Here is an 11,939-nt window from a genome sequence, read left to right as displayed (position 1 = left end):
CCACCAGGCCTTAACCAAAGAGAGAAAAGGAACAAAGCCTTAAGCAAATGAGCCATTTGTGTCTTTAATGAACATAGTCAGTGAAAAACGCCCACAACATTAATATGTGCAGTTACATGCACAGCAATGTGCTCTATGTAGATATCACTCCTGGAAAGGCCAGAGCAAAGCCTGGGCATATGCTTTCATTGCATCAGTAATTACTGGGGCATTTAGGAGGATGGCCCTGAACCAGCCCAGCCAGAAAAGGCTGTATTTGAAAGGATGGCCAGGCCAAATTATATTAGAGGAGTGTACTCCTGATGGAAATTACATTAGTGGCTACTTCCCTCCCTCTGTCCCAGACAAAATCTTGGGACTTAAAAGGCACTGAGTTATAGCTCTGGCCTTTTACAGCTTTTAATTCACTCTGACAGTTTCCCTGAGCATCTGAGGGAGAGTCCAGTTTGGATGCATAATCTTCTCCAATGACAGAGATGAGTGTTTTAACAGACATATTTCGCTGCAGCCTTCCCACACACTACTGAGCATGTATCCCTCTTGCATGGAGTGCTGCTCAGGATTTTCTTTGGAAAGGAGTGGGAAGGAGAATGATGGAGCTGAACCCTCCAAAGCCACTGATGGCAAAGCCAAGGGATGCAGCTGGGCATTGCGTGAAGCAGGAGCCACTCCAGCCAGTGTGGCTGGGGTGGGAAGGGGCATCGTGCTGCCACATGCACCAGAGCATCTCATGTCCTTCAGGAAAAGCTGTCTGCACTGCTGTCCCCAGGGCTAATGCTGCTGGTGGGATCTCCTGCAGGACACAGGGAAGGACAAAGCACTCCCTGAGCTGTTCTGCAGGTGCAAATGGGAGCCCGCCTGGCTGGTCTGTGAAAACACAAACACAGAGGTTCGAGTTAATGGCACAATAAATCAGCCAGGAGGAAGAGAAGGTAACATGAGCTACTCACACAGCAGCATGTTTAGTATATTTAGAAACTTGGCAACTGATGACCCTCTCTTAGCTGGTCTAAAGTGTCACCGTTCAATGAGTGAATAAACTGACATCAGCATTAAATTTAAGCCCATGGCAAGGTGTCTTTGACCCTTGTGCCAGGTGTGGAGGAAGCTTTCAGAATTCATCTTGAAGAGCAGTCAGAGCCCTGTCAGGGTCTGTAGCATCCTCTGTAGGGTAAACAGGGGACGGGGTGTTGTTGGTTATTCGTCTCCCTCCAGGGAGGAAGAGACACCCAGTGGAATTCCCCACTGAGCCACTATGGAGTGCTGACTTACACCGTGGAAATGCAGGCATGTAACACTTACTTTCCTTTGCCCTCCTAACCAGAACACCCTCAATTTGGTGGAGCAAGGAGAGAACCGCTCGAGAACCCCATGTGTTCCCTGAACCCTTTGTGGGATCCCAGAAACTCTTTAGTGACTAATTTTGTTTGGAAGAGAAGAACTACCATTGCTCCTTGCCTTGTTTATTTCAACTAACCACGTACCCCCATAAAACTCATCATGCATGCATGGGAAAAGGCTGTGCTGAGCCAGTCAGACATTTGGGGCAGGGTGTTTGGTGCTTCCCATGCCTTCCTCTCAGAGGTTATTTGATGGACAAATGGGGATATCGAGGAGCCTGGCAACCCTGATGCTTTACAGCAATGCAAATTCTTTTCACACGTTTCTGCTGGGTTTGACATTTTACCTGCCTGGCACTACTGCTCTGAGGACAGGATGTGCCAAGAGAGAGAACACTGAAGACTGCTCAGGTTTTGAGTTGTTAGCAGATTTAAAGGGGAGGGTGAAAGGTGAGAAACAGTTCAGGCAATTGAACTGTACAGAACTGGCTGGTTGAAACGTATTATGGGCCAAGATTCACAGGGGGACTGGTTGTGAAATACAAAAAAATGCTTTAAAATTTTAAACTTTGATGTCCCAGTACATTCAGATAAACCATCATAAGCCACACACAGTGCCGCAGTGACAAGTTACTGTTTTGCTGTCATTTGAGCAGAGGTTGGTTGCCAAACCCAGCAGCAGCCCCAAAGCAGAAGCATGGGAACAGTGGGAAAAGCTGGCAATCTCACTGGTCTTAGGGGGTGCAGTGAAGGACAGAGAGGCTTGCTCTGTGCCAGGACTTTTTGAGCAAGACAATATCTGGTGTGAAAAGCTGCAGGATTACTGCTTCTAAATAAAGCTCCGAGAGCTGTACCTGTTGCTGCCTGGGGTCAGCAAGCTCTGCCCTATGCTGCCTGCGACTGAGCTGCTGTGCTGACTTAAAGATGTCAGACATATGTCCTCTGCTCCACACTAACACATTATTTGATGAGCAATTATGTACTGTAGGTTTGTCAGGGAGTAACCACGGGGCAGGGATGATTAAACTGCAGATGGGCCTATGGAAAAAATAGCTTGACATCAGGGAGTTTGTACCGGGTATTGGCCAGGAAGAAGCGAGCCCTAAGGACATGCAAATAATGTGTTTATTCCTCCTGCATTCAGCAGTTAAGTATCTGTCAGGCCATTTGCAAGGGGAATGCCCTGCTCTCTCTACCAGTACTGCCGCTGTATTTTGCAGCCCTGAGTAAGGCGGGGCTCCAGCTGCAGGGTGAACAGAACTAAATCTTCCTGCCAAAGCCCCCCAAAAGGTCATGGAGGGGCTTCTGCAGCACTGTGGGAGTGATGCCGGGTGGCTCCGGTTTCTCTCTTGGCTTGCAACACTCACATCCACATTTCCCGGCAGATGTGCTTGGTGAGCACATCTGTATGTGAAGGCTGGTGACTTCTTCATTTCTGCTGTAACCACGGCAGATTAATTACATTGGGATTTGGGAGTGGAAGGAGTTTCCCTCCACAGCCTCAGCACCTGTGGCTCAAAACACACCCATCAACTGTAATTTACCAATGTGGTTATATATATCTTCTGTTTATTTAGGGATATAAATTGAGCTTTCCAGACTTTTCCTTGGTTCCACTGAACTTTGAAGCCTGTAAGAAACTTCTTTAAGGCATGACTCCCTCAGCAGATTATTTTTTGTCTCTGTTTTAACAAAACGGTGATAAAAAAATCGCTGTTTTTGAAAAGTTCAATTGGTGTAGGAATATCCTGGTTTTATCTGTTAGGCATCTCCATCATTAGAGCAGAAAGCAGGACTCCATTTGACATGGTCGGTAGACAAATAAAATATGGACAGATAAATCTTCTTCCTGCACAGATAACAGCTATATACTCACAGGCTGGGAACAATGCCTGATGATACAGGGTTAAGAAAATGTAAATGAATATTTAATTACTTTATCCAAAGCGGAAGAGCTTGGTCGGGAGGGAATCCTATTTCAGGAGTGTAGTCTGGCTATATGAACTCTCCACACAAGACTTACATAAGTAAACAAAGTGCTGTATGAAGAAACTTCTGGGCTGGCTGACAAGAAGCACGTCCAAGTGCTTTGAAATAGTCCAGGGTTTTCCCCAGATTCTGCCCAGGGGCTGGTTTGAGCCCCAGGGGAGAGCATTCTGCTCAAGGCGACTGGTGAAGTGTGAGTGACTGGGGATAAGTAACAATGACTCTTTATACACTGAGGGTGCACTCTAGGTGGAAGGTGAGAGAAAAGACTCGTGGGGAAGGAGAGGGAATTTAGTAAGCTAGACTGAAGAAAATAAAGAGTGAAATGTCCTGGCATGGTCCACTGAGTGACTGGGACATTCAGTACATCCTGACAAGGAGAGAAGCATGTGAAAGAATGTTCCTGTGCCTGGCTGGCACATCTGCTGAGGCAGAACTGTCAGTGCCTCATACCCCTGCCCAGGGCACAGAAGGAAGCTGTGTGGGAGAGCAGGGCTCTTGGCTCTTGATGAGGGGGTTTTTGACAAGAAAGCCTCTCCCAGCTGCCCCAGGGCTCAGGTTTCAGACACCTAGAGCACCCTGCTGCACCCAGCCATGTCCTGCTCGTGGGGCAGAGCTGGTTGGTTTGGGAAAGCTGGCTGCTGCTCCCTTGTGTGCTACATGGAGAGCTGTGCTCAGCCAGTACCTGAGGCCACAGATCCCATGTCACATTTGAGAGAGCCAGGCAGGTGAAGGGTGGCAGCAGAGCAGAGAACTCTGCCCAGCTCCTCCTGCTTGCAGGAAGAGGTTGGGTACCAGCTGCTAAGCAAGAAAGCAAGTGGAAAACTCTGACCTATAGGAAACTATGTGAGGCACGTCTGGTCTCTGAAGACTACAGATGAGCTGGCAATACCAACACTGAAAACAGATGCTAAACTGATTGGAAATTATTTTGGCAGAAAGCCACAGCTGGAGCAGGAGCCCTGGTACAAACAAATTGATGCAAGATGCATTTCAAAGTCTCAGATCTGTTTGATTTTGGGACAACGTTGAGTTGTTCTCTCTTTGGCATGGCCGTAGGGCTTTGCACAGGCCACACACCAATGCATCTAGCTGAAAGCAGTGAGGTGCAGGCAGAGAAAGCAGCCAAATGCTGCTGGTTGGCACCAGCACCCACAAGCAGCATCTTAGTGAAGCTCCTTGGCTGACAGCTCTGGAAGGACACAAGTGTCACCAATTTCAGCTCCTCCTGCTGCAGGCAGAACTCATGGTGACACCTTCCTAGAGTTGTGGGTAAGCAATGAAAGGCCCTGCAGAAATTTTACCAGACCTTGCAAGCCAGGACATCAGCAACGAAATACAGGCTGGTAAAACGTGAAGGCTAGGGGAATGCCAGACCACAACCAAAGCTGGAAAAGCCTTTTCCCCTAATCTCCAAAGCTGGGGGTTGAGCCTGTAGTGCCATCAGTGCAGCTTCTCTGAGAACCATCCCCTCACAGGGGCAGGGTAGGGAAGCTGGAAGATTTCTACGGCTGTTTTATTTTTTTTCTGGCAACACACAAGAAACAAATCTAAAACCTGTGTTAGACACAGGAGTGGAATAAATATCTGCTCTTTAATATATTTGGGTCAATGTATTGAAATATTACAAAAAAACACATGGTGACATCTTGCACAAAAGCATTCAAATGGACAGACACGTAGCTTGGTTGCACCAATGTCTGGAAATGTCTGGTGTATTGCAGCATCTCCTGCAATTCCTCTTTTCAGTTCTTGTGCTTGATTCTTACTCTATCAGTACTCAAATGATAAAACTTTTCTCCTCATGGCTAAAATTTAGGGAACAACTTTGCATATACGTATTAAACTGATGTTTAAAACTGAACTCCAGGTTTTGCTGTAGTCTGAGTTCTGGTCCCATATTGTGCATTTCAGTAGCTTTTTATTTCCTAGAGGTTAGCAGAACTGCATGCCAGCCCCATGCTAAAAGGAAAAGCAGCCTACTGAAGGTTGCAGTCTGCCTCACTGCATTGGTCATGGCTTTGGTGCTGTGAGCTTGCACTGTCTTTCCCTCTTAAAATCAGAAAACATTGTTTTTATCCATACAGATGAACCCTATGGAAAAAGAATATTTAAGGATATTTTGGTTATTACAGAATCTAATGAGTCCTCTTTGACCTTCCCATTTTACCAGCAGCACCTGTGTGCTCCTACAAACCCTACATGCTCAGCACACCAATTTCTTATTTTGAACCATGCATCTAGATTCCTGCAGGGACAGGAATTTAGCAGCAAGTATCACATCCCCTGACCTTTACTAACAAATATAGCAAACTGTCAAAACTGGGACTCTTTCTGCAGTTCATCTGGGATCTTGTAATGGCAACATATTCGTTTTTCTAATCAACTGAAGTTGCAGTGAGGTGACACTTGCCTGGGAGGTATCTTTTTGTGCATGGGATTTCTACCTGAACATGTCTGTGCAGTGCTGCTGGTCTGTGTTTGGCTGTTCAGGACAATGAGGTAGTTTGCAGAGGGGACTGAGGACTTATGCTCAGTTTTTGCTGAAGCAAATACAACTCCTGGCCTTTGCAAGGATGATGCTCTGGGGCCAACTGCAATTAGAAGGGTTCAAAATCTGCTGTATCCCATGGGAGGAGGCAGCTCTGGCTGAGCAGTGCTGCTGCAACGGGGTATGTGCACCCCATCCCACCCCTGCCATGGGGCTGGTTAGGCACAAGCAAGGGCTCTTCTGCAGCTGAGAAAATGCTTCTGCTATGGCCCAGCTCTCTGCCTGGTTGTTGTCACTTTACAGAGGGACTTGCCCTTACTAAAGAGACACGGCTGGGTATCAGCTCTGCTGTCTTCAGATGGAGAAAGAAAAGGGAGAGGGAAGGGGTATGTTCCATCCACATTAAGGAGCACCAGGCACTATCCACATCTCGAGATGACCACACAGGAGTTTCCGAAGTCTTTGAATTATCTATGGAAGAGATTCAAGACCAAGGACAAATAATACATGTAATTTGAAAATACAAATTCCTCTCACACTGCCCAGATGGGTTTTGTAACTACAACCTTCACATATTTACACTGGCCAAGGACCCACAACCATGTGCCAGACACAGCTTTTATTCTTGCAGTCTAAACAGGCTTCATGTGTGTTAACATTCTTCACACAAAGATACATACAGGCAGTTTCTGTCAACCAGAAACATACTGGTTTCTACTGTTCACACAGTACCCATAACAAATGGAGTCCTGAAGAGCACTTTAGGCCCAATATTGTAATAAAAGAAACAAAATCCATGCAAGGAGAAAACGAGATTTAAAAACATGCTTATTTAAAATAAGTTTATTATAATGAAATAATATAAAAGTCTGTCAAAGTCTTAACAATGCTCCAAAAGAAGAGACAGACACTGTACGATTTGAGAAATGATGCAAACTGGAAACTTCAGAGTATTTCAGACTGAACTGACAGCACAATTTGTGCAAAGCTTACACTGACAGAGGTGATTTGGGGGGCACGAACAAGCCCTTAGAATTCAGTAAATTTGAAGTGTGAGGCAACATAGCTTCTCTTTGTCTTTGAGTATTTCAATATGTATATATTTTAGTATGCAAAGTAAGGCTTACATTAAGCTTAGCTTGACATTGATAAAGATATATGCCCAAAACTGGCTTGAAAAAAAGAAAATAGGAAAGAAAACCATAAAAGCAAGCTGCCTTGGTTTTCAGTTTAATTACTGTATTCTGGAATGCAATTTACTAAATTAGTTTCAAGTAGACATAAATCGCAAACTTTCAACATGGCTTTAAATAAAGGAATCAATAACTTTTGGACCCCTTGAATGCTGAAATACAAAAGAAAGTTGACATACCTAGTGTTAAGCAGAAATAAGGAAATGAAAACAAGGAAGTTTCGTATTTAAAAGATCCAGCTTTAGCACATCTGAAGTATGTGGGGGAGAAATCCTACACCAAGAAAAGGGTACTAAAAATGGCAAACTAAGACTGCATTTTGAAGAACTGCATACCAGTGGGATGGTGCACATGTGTGTGTAAGTGAAGCATACGCCTATGTCAAAACTTCAAAGCAAGTGCTTAAATCCTTGTGTCAACTGTGAGCAGGATCAGCTATGGCCTGGGTTTGCTCAGAGCCAGTAAGTGCACTATGACACCCCTCCTGCACAAGGGAGGTTTTATATTGCTTGGAGAAAGCAGAAGTTTACACGGTTTGTTCACTAGGGGGGTTCAGAAGGTAGCAACGAGGCATGAATTCAGTTATTTCCACACTGATTTTTTTTGTTTTCTTGTCTGTGCTATGCAGGCAAGAGAAAAAAAAAAGTAAACTAAACAACAAAATAAAACATCAAAATAAAAAATCCTTGTGCTTTCATTCCTATGAGGCAGAACACCCAAGTCTGAAATGTCCCAATTTACATAGCCTGCCAAAGAATTCATTTCTGAATATCGAGTTTATATTTGCATACTAAACATCCTGCTTTGCTCTGACAGCAACAGCTTTGATAGCAAAACAGATGACAATGGATAGAAAGGAAGAACCAGGCAGGGAAAAAGGTCAAGACAGCCAGGTAGGAACATGCTAATGATCTTCCCCTGCTGTCTGAAAGACAGTTTAAGCTTCCCTAAAGGTTTTCACAAAAGCTGAAGTGACAATGAAAAGAAAGGGTTAGAAAGTTCAGCATATGGACATATGCAGAACTCTTTTCTATCATGGCACACACCCCTTTGCCAAAGCAGGCTGCAAAGACCTGGGACAGATTTTGGGCATACTTCTTACACGTCCAACCAACCAAGCAACACTTTTCAAACTAGGAAAGATTTTAAAAGCAAACAGCTATAACTTAAATCCTGATGATGCTTTACAAATAGATTGTAAGTGAAGGTACATGGCCCTTAACTTTAAAGTCAATTTCAACAACTCATTACATTTTACACTAAAGCACTTGAGAATGCAGTTCATATTCTACAATTCTAATGTTACAGAACTTCAATATGGAACTGAGCATGGTGTCTTTAAATAGCAGAGAGGGATCCAGAATATATCTTGTTTAAAAAAACCAAAAACCAACAAAAACCCCCCCACAGAATAAATAAAATAAAGTGTCTGATTGCTAAGCAGACCACGACTGAAACTGAGAGCTCTGCTCTAATGCCAATAACATTATATAACAAAGATGTGCTCATGATCTCTATTCAAATATGCTGACCGCAATTATTCAGTACTAGATAGCACTTCTATCAGATTTGGGCTTTACCATGTCTCAGCAAGGATGCACACTGTATGGACACTGCCTGTCTCATATGCTGTATCAGAGTTCTATGCTCAGCTATACTAACTTCACAAAAAGCAGCCTTAGTCTCCCCTAGGGTAAGGCTGTGATGACTCTTATTTCACCTTGGGTAAGTAAAATCCCTGAGAATATGCAACTGCTAGACATTGAAGGAAACAGCCAAAAGCATTTCTAAATGAAAGGGATGCAAAACTTCAGACTAGCACAACTTAAGAAACCAAAGAAGTTCATGTAAAGTATCCAGAGCCAGAGTGCTGTTATCTGAGAGTCAGGTGGATCTCTATCAGTGTGCAGGTCAGTTGTTCACAAATGTCAGCCATTAAAAAAAAAAACACAACAAAGAAAATAACGCTAAGTAATCAACAAATCAAACAAATGAAACAGAAAACACTGACCTTCTCTCTAATTCTAAATTTGAAGGCCAAAAATTAGTTGCTTGTTCTCTACAGTTATTCTAACAAAATGCCATCCTCTCTGCTTGCCAAACCGACACCACAGAAAAAGGCAGTGAGTTGTCTACCAGTGTATTTGCTTCCATTTGGTCATCTGGACTATTACATCCTGAGAGGTGTAACTTGGAGTTCAGCTCTGCAACATGCTGCATGGGTTTCTTTCTCAGTGGTGGTTTGACTGCAAAGATAGCATTCACAAGTTTTACAAGTGCTCAACGCCCTGCAAAAGCAGTGCATGGTGAAGTGCAAGTTTTGAAGGCAAGGAGACCTTGCTCAATTCCTTCTCTGCAAGGCCCTGTTTAACAACAAGCACAGAGGGGTCTCCTGAAGCCATGGTCTCCTAAAAATGTTCTCAAGCACCAATTCCAGAGTTCCAAAAAAAACAAAAAACAACTTTACACAGAAGAGCAAGATGAGAAAGCCTGCTCTGAGGCAGGATGCCATGCTGATTAGAGAATATGTAATGTGGAATGCTCTCCCTGCTTGTTGGATGACAGAAGAATGGTAGAAGTTAGTAACTGGAGCTAGTGGCCCAATTAAGTTGTTGTCTGCCTACAAAATAAAGCCTCCTAACTTTTTAAAACCAATTTTGCATCTGATGCACACCCAACAAACTAGTGGTTCTCCTGCTAGTTAAAAACAAACCAAAACAAAACAGAAACTCCAAAAATTCCTACAAATACTCTGAACTGAACATGCTTTCCTACTACTACTGGAAAAACTTAGAGCAAAAAAAATTCCATTTTTTTTATAATCTGAGAGTTAATTTTTCTAGAGGAGAGGGATCTCTTTCCTGGTCTTCCTGTAACCTAGCTGATATTTTGTGGAAATGTGATCTCCATTATTTTTCCAAATCATTCAGCTACAGTGAAGCTGTACAGTGCTACAACTGTTACACTGAAGTTTCCCACAGAACAGCTGAAAATCCTGAGGAAACCATACAGAGTGGAAAGTTCGTTGTTCTCCTACAGGGTGGTTTCTTTGGTTTCATGCTTAGAAGCAGCAAAAAACTGAATCCCAAAGGCTCTCAGCTTCATTTTTAGCATTGTGAGTAGTGAAATTATTAAATAGAGCTTTGGTCAAAATTTTTGACTTTGTACTCATATATATACACTACTTAATTGAAGACAACCCACAGAACTAAAACCTGATTCTTTCTGATCCCTCTTGAGTACCTAGGAACTACAGATGGGTAAAACTCGGAGAAGACGACAGAGCAAGAAGCCACACTATTTAAACCCAAAGTCTCTTGGGAATCTGGAGATGTCCCAGCTGAATGGAAGCTGGCAAGCATTGTCCTGATTTTCGAGAAGGGGAAGAAGAACCCTGGAAATTACAGGTCTGTCAGTCTCACTTCAGTGCCAAGTAAAATCATGGAAAGGATTATTCCAGGAGGTATTGAAAAACACCCAAAAGACAATGCAGTCATTGGTCAAAGCCAGGACAGCTTCATGAGAGGGAAGTCCTGTTTGTCAAAACTGAATTCCTTCTATGGCAGGCTAATCCACTTAGCTGATCTAGGAAAGCCAGCTGATGTAATCTTTTTGTACTCCAGCAAAGCTTTCAACAGTCTCTCACAGTATCCTTCTGGACAAGATGTCCAGCTCACAGCTCAAAAACCATGTTCCATGATGAGTGAGCAACTGTCTCATGGGCTGGGCACACAGGGTTGTAGTGACTCATCAGGCTGGTGTCCTGTCACCAGTGGAGCTCCACATGGCTCCATCCTTGGCCCTCTGCTTTTCAACATCTTCATAAATGATTTGGCCACAGGGCTGGAAGGGATGCTAAGTAAGTTTGCCAGTAATACCAAACTGGGAGGAGCTAAACTGGCATTCCCTTGGGGGCAGGGAGGCCCTGCAGAGAGACCCTGACAAATTAGAGATGCATGAAGTTTAGGAAGTGCAAGTGCCAGATTCTGCACCTGGGACAGGACAGTCCTGGTTGTGTGCACAGACAGGAATGAGATGCTGGAGAGCAGCACTATGGAGAGCTCAGGGGGTCCTGGTTGATGGCAAGTTGAATGAGAATCAGCAGTGCCCAGGCAGCCAGGAGGGCCAACCCTGTCCTGGGGATCATCAGGTACAGCATCATAGCCAGGCAAGGGAGGGGATTGTCCTGCTCTGCTCTGAGCTGGGGCAGCCTCACCTCCAGTGCTGGGGGCAGCTTTGGGGGCCAAAACATAAAAAAGACATTAAACTAGTAGAGAGTGTCCAAAGGAGGGCCACGAGGATGGTGAAGTGTCTGGAGGGGAAGCCTTATGAGGAGGTAACTTGGTTTGTGCAGCCTGGAGGAGACTGCAGGAAGACCTTGTTGTGGTCTTCAACATCCTCATGAGGAACAGACACTGATCTCTTCACTCCCATGACCAGTGACAGGACTCAAGGAAATTACATGAAGCTCAGTCAGGGGAAGTTTAGGTTGGATTTTGTGTTAGGTTGGAAACAGGTAAAAGTTTTTCACCCAGAGAGTGACTGGAACAGACTCCCCAGGGAAATGGTCACAGAACTAAGTCCATCTGAGTTCAAGTAGCTTTTGGACAATGCTCTCAGGCACATGGTGGGATTTTTGGGATGTCCTGTGCACGGTCAGGAGTTGGGCTTGATGATCCTGATCCCTGGGTCTCTTCCAACACAGCATATTCTATGACTCTACGAATGTCTAATTATCTATCTGGTATCTATCTTTATACAGTAAGTTTGATGTTGGCCTTTTCTTCAAGTATCACATGCTTTTCTTAAAGCTCACAATGCTAGGCTCTTTAGAAAGGTCAAGTATTCAGTGTGCAGAGGCTCCTATCATAGAGCAATGCAGGGCAGCAGGTCTGCAATACATTCATTTTACTAACACCACTGGTTTTA

The sequence above is a fragment of the Sturnus vulgaris genome, chromosome 1 (genome assembly GCF_052056855.1).
Source record: "Sturnus vulgaris isolate bStuVul1 chromosome 1, bStuVul1.hap1, whole genome shotgun sequence".
NCBI lineage: Eukaryota > Metazoa > Chordata > Aves > Passeriformes > Sturnidae > Sturnus > Sturnus vulgaris.
This window is presented reverse-complemented; position numbering follows the sequence as displayed.